Source organism: Lissotriton vulgaris, assembly GCF_964263255.1.
Source record: "Lissotriton vulgaris chromosome 12 unlocalized genomic scaffold, aLisVul1.2 SUPER_12_unloc_1, whole genome shotgun sequence".
Taxonomy (NCBI): domain Eukaryota; kingdom Metazoa; phylum Chordata; class Amphibia; order Caudata; family Salamandridae; genus Lissotriton; species Lissotriton vulgaris.
Window position 1 is genome coordinate 51,095 of NW_028240611.1, and position 5,364 is coordinate 56,458.

At 50.6% G+C, this 5,364-nt stretch overlaps 1 pseudogene; it reads right to left on the bottom strand.

Annotated features, from left to right (window-relative positions):
* Positions 1-4,089: 4,089 nt before the first annotated feature.
* On the bottom strand, positions 4,090-4,260 carry LOC147672988 (small nucleolar RNA U3; annotated as a pseudogene).
* Positions 4,261-5,364: the final 1,104 nt, after the last annotated feature.

A 5,364-nucleotide genomic window follows, 5' to 3' on the forward strand; every position in this document is an offset into this window, starting at 1 on the left:
TGGAAGCCTGCCGCGCCGTATGCCCCGTACCGCGAGGCGCGTGAGCATCGGTAGGTACTCCCTGTTCTCCCCGCTCAGAGTACGCCAGCGCGCTACACCGCGCACCCTCTTCACCGAACTGTGCCAAGAGATCAGGATTCGCTTCAAGTAGCGTGGGACAGTGTTTGCAAACCAGTGGGCCTTGTGAATTAAGCAATACTTGAAAGTACTGTGGCCTCATTCTCTAAACGTTATATTGGTCTTGTGATAAAAACTGCATAGTATCATATTTTTTACATAAAGTACATGTATTTTTGAGACAAATCTTACGCCTGGAGTCCATTTGCGGTGGGTTTGTGATTTTACTGTATGTGGTCATAAATGCTTCACTGACTTAGCGCCCTGAGGATTAGCCTTGACTGCTCGCGCCACGCAACCTAGAGGGTGAGCAGCAGGCCCGGACTGGCTTTTGCGGGCACCGGGCAATCCCCCGGTGCGCTGCAAGGGTGGGGGCCGGTTTTGGGCCCTGTGGGCCGTTTTTGTTACAGGGCCGTTTTTGCAGCATAGCTGCAAAATCGGCCCTGTAACAAAATCGACCGAAAACCGGCCCTGGCAAAGAGCTCATCGCACCCCCAGGGAGACGGCCGAGCACTCTGCCAGGGCCGGTTTTGGTTCTCAGTCCGGCCCTGGTGAGCAGGGGTTATTCTAAGGAGTGAGTCTCTTACCCTGACTAGAGGAGAGGGTCCCTGTTTGTCACAAGTGCATACCTGTGCCAACCAGAGACCCCCAATTCTAACACCCGGCAGCTATGTCCACATCCAGACTGTATTCTACTTATGCTTGTAACATCAAAGTACTCCATGTATTGTTGGAATGGCCCACTCCCGCACTGACCTGAGGCAAGGTACCGCCCACTGAACCATAGCCAGCACCTGTAGGAGGGTAGGGTCTGCTTCCTATGGTCACCCTCACTTTTTGCTGCGATTCTCTGGTTTTTCGACTTTAGTCTGGCTGTGGCCCTGCTAATCAGGCCCACGGTCCAGCCGTTCTCTCTCTAAATTGATACCATGTACTTTAGGTACATACCAGATTGGTTACTGGGTCACCCTTGTGAGCCCCTGTATAGGCTACTCTAGGTACCCAGGTCATAGGTGCAGCCTAGGCCTACCAGGGGCTGCAGTGTGTATTATGCTATCCCTGGTTAGCCTTCCAAACTGACACCACAGGTCTGATCACACAGCCTGGGTAAGGTAGTATAATCACCCCTTACTTAGATATAGTATATCTATATCTACCCTTATATATAGACACATAGTAACCTATAAGTCACTCCTATGGCAGACCTTAACAATCCTGGGGGCAGAGTGCTCGGTTTTATGTGAGAGGGTGCCATAACATGAGCTGAGCCCTCTGCAGCTTTTGGAACCATCTCCTTATAGCTGTTCTATGATATTGCCATACCATATACTCTTAAGTGCATTATAATCCTCGCGGTTAATGCTAACTTTGGTTTGGCTTTATCAAAACATGTCGTGTAAGGTGTCGAACACTTTGGAATACTATTCCCCCCCCCCCCCCGCCAGTCCTGGTGGCGGGGTAGCATTCCACCCTTCTAGAGGGAGAAGACATGTAGTTACTGGTATACCCGGTTAAAGTTGAACAGAGCCTCAGCATCACAAAATAGATGCTGCTGCCACAGACACGTGTCTGACCTCCTGCTGCTGGACGAAACTCCGGCATGTGAGGCCTGGACAATAGGTTGCCAGCACCTCCCCAGACAGGACTTTCGTGTATTGGGGCAGGGAGGGCTGCATTCAGTGAATGCTTTCCAGACACTGCCTGGGGCACATAAGGTGCTCCATGCATTTCCCAGTTCAAACCGGTAGCTGGGGTGTGAAACTGGACAAAGAGGAAGCGGTGTAACCACCCCCTCCCCATGTCCACCCATAGGAGGGACCTTAAAGTTAGTCAAACCCCTAAACTTAGTATAAGTATAGGATCCCAGTTCCTAGGAGGAAACTTTGAAACATATATCCTGGACCTTCGTCATTCCATTTCGACTGGAAGACAGAAGACATCTCCCTTGTGGTCAAGGAGTGGCCACCCTGTTCAAACAGGCACCAACAGCAACTTTGCTGGTCTGCATTTTCGAGGCTCCCGCCGGACCCTGATGATCTGCAAACCAGGACATGGACTTCCAGACATCTCTGACCCCGACCTTCGCTCCCAGCAAAGCTGAGACCCGTGGCGGACACGAGAGACGTGGGACCGGCACTGTTCCCAACAAGCTGCGCGGGTGAGCGTGCGCGCATAGAAGTCACTCTAAGCGCAGCAGAGTGCTGTATTTAGCGCGCACTCCTGCGACACCGTTCGCGCCGTCTCTTTTACAATACGAGCGCCGTGAAACACTGCCATTTCCTCGTTGCAGGAGACGACGATTCTTGCAGGGCACAGCTGCGGGGCTGATTGTGGTCCTTTGAATTCGTATTCGTGCAATTAACGTGAATACGAACTCAAAGGGTCACAATCAACCCCGCAGCTGTGCACTGTAAGAAAAGGAACACAGTGTGTGAAACACGACGTGTGATAAAGCACACGTCGTGTTTGTGAGAAGTTAGCCTGATATATGATGCTCACTAATTCTAGTGATCACCTTGTATCAGTCCAAACAACCCTTATGGTGATTGGTTGTAAGTCAACCTTATAGACCAGCTATCCTAATGGTAGCATGGACAAAGCAGTCTTAGGCTAAACTCTTTTTGCATGTGAAGCCAGCTGTTTTACCACATATAACCCCTTGAATACCAAATGAAAGGACACCACACAGGTAGTTATGAAAATTTACAAGATATTTAATAACTAACAAACACCTCTGAACTCTTTATGAGATCAGAGGGCTAAGCACATGAAAAGACTCTTAAAAAAAATACGTTAAGTTGCACAAGTCAGGATTAATCTGATTTGGAATGGGACCAGCTCCTACCTTTATCCTGCTAAAGGGGGCTGCACTATCACTAGGTCCCTCCCAAGGGTGGGACCAGGAAGCGGGGTGGTTACACCCCCTATTCTTTGTCCGGTGTCACGCCCGAGCTGGGGCTGGAGTGCCCCAGCAACTGGTTTGAGCCGGTGTATGCACAGGGCACCTTGTGTGCTCCAGGCATGTCTCATTCCTTTCAGCCCGGTCCTATCTAATACACAAAATCCTGTCTGGGGTGGTGCTATCACCTCTCAAGGCAGGAAACCCTTTGTCCAGGCCTCCCTCGCTGGAAGCACTCCCAGCAGCAGGAGGTCAGACTTGTGTCTGTGCTGGCAGCATCCATTTTGTGATGCTGAGGCTCGAGTTAACTTTAACCGGGATTCACAGTTACATACATGTCATGTCCCTCTAGAAGGGTGGAATGCTACCCCCGTCGCCAATACTGGCGAGGGGGTAGTATTCCAATTCGTATGACACCTTACTCGACATGTTTTGAAAATGCTATACCAAAGTTAGCATTTGACCACGAGGTTCATAATGCACTTAAGAGTATATTATATAGCGTTATCATGGGAACAGCTAAAGGACTTGGTTCCGCAAGCTGCAAACGGGCTCAGCTCATGCCAGAGCACCATCTCACATAATTCCAAGCACTCTGCCTCCAGGATTGATAAGGCTTGCTATACGAGTGACTTATAGGAGTATATGTGTCCATTTTAGGGTTAGATATAGGTATACTACATCTACATCAAATGGTTATTACACCACCTTAGCCCCAGCTGCTTGATCAGCCAGTTGTGTCAGATTTGGATGGCCAGCCAGGGGCGGCATAATACATGCTGCAGCCCCTGGTAGGCCTTGGGTTCACTTATGCCCTGGGTACCTATGGTACACTGTACAAGGACTTACAAGAGTGACCCAATACCAATTGGTAAATGCACCTAGGGTACATGTGAGTCAATTTAGAGAGAGAACAGCAAGGCTGTGGGTCTGATTAGCAGGCCCACAGGCAGGGAAAGTCGTAAACCAGTGAAGCAAAAAGCAAACATCTGGGGTGACCATAGGATTGCAGACCCCACTCTCCTACAGTGTTTGACTTTGCTTTTCTTTTCTTAATTGCGCTCAATTGCGGGGCTGCTTGTGACCCTTCCTCCAGCTGTCCCGTAAAGGAGAGATGGACGGTCACCCATAGAAATCCGCAGCTGCATCAATGCGACACTGTCCACTCGCTCTAAAACAAGGCACTTTTGTAATGCATTTCCCTGGTTAAGCGCTGTAGAAAGGATCCCTGAAAGACTAGTCCTTCAATAAACGTTTGCAGCTCATGGGGACAGGTGTGTAGACAGGAGCCTGAGGTGGGAGGGGAAGTACGAGGGTGCAGTAGGAGAGAGCGAGCCTGCGAGACAGAGGCATCGAGACGGAGAGAGAGAACTCGAGGCAGACAGTGACGGGGAAAGACAGCACGCACGAGAATTATCGAGGCAGGAGAGATAAACCTAACCAACAAATTCAAAAGTGAAACTACACCTGCGGGAACGCATCTCGACAGTGGCTGATGGCAGATGACATGGGCCCCTTTAGCAGTTTGTTTCCCACCCCTACTTTCTTCAATTCTCTCCTCCTCCATTCTTCTTTCACTGCCCTCCCACCATACTTGTCTCTCTCTTTCTCCCTTCTCGTTCTCTTTTCACTCACTTTCTCTCCCTGTCCCTTGTGCACCTATAATGGTTACTGTCTGGACAGAAAATGCTCTGTTTACGCCAGGCCGCACCCGGGGAAGGGTTCTGGTGCACACGAGAGACGTGAGAGAGACATCGAAAGAGAGAGGAAGTGACGTGAAGGGTGACAGTAATGTAAGCACGCTCTGTGCAGGCCTCTTTGGACACAGTAGGTGCCCGCCTTCACCACACGTCTTTAGCACAACAGTCTCCTACACCCAGGAGTAGGGGCTGTTGCACGCTTGGTGTGATGTGGTTTGAACCGTCTCTGCCAAGAGCACACACTCCTGCGTCCCTCCCACAAAGGCCACACTATAATCACACTTCTCCATCTAGTGCCTAGACTCTAGGCACTAGCATACTAATGCCTAAGTGTCCTGGCTTCCCTCCGTCTCACCTCACTCACGACAGTGCACAGAGAGCCGCAAGCACTACCCACCTACGTCACCGGCCTGACACGCACTATTCCATCCACAGCCCCACCCCCACGGAGGAGCGTCGCCCATAACCTGAGCATAATTCTCTCCGCAAGGTATAACATGGCCAGATCAGCCGCTCTATTCACCAACGGACTGTTGGTTAACTCCATTGCCTAATTACCTACCAGGTTGAAAGGTGGCATACCGACCCGGGTCTGCACCAACCGGACCTACTCATCCCTCCACTGTAACCAGGACCGAGCTGGTAGAC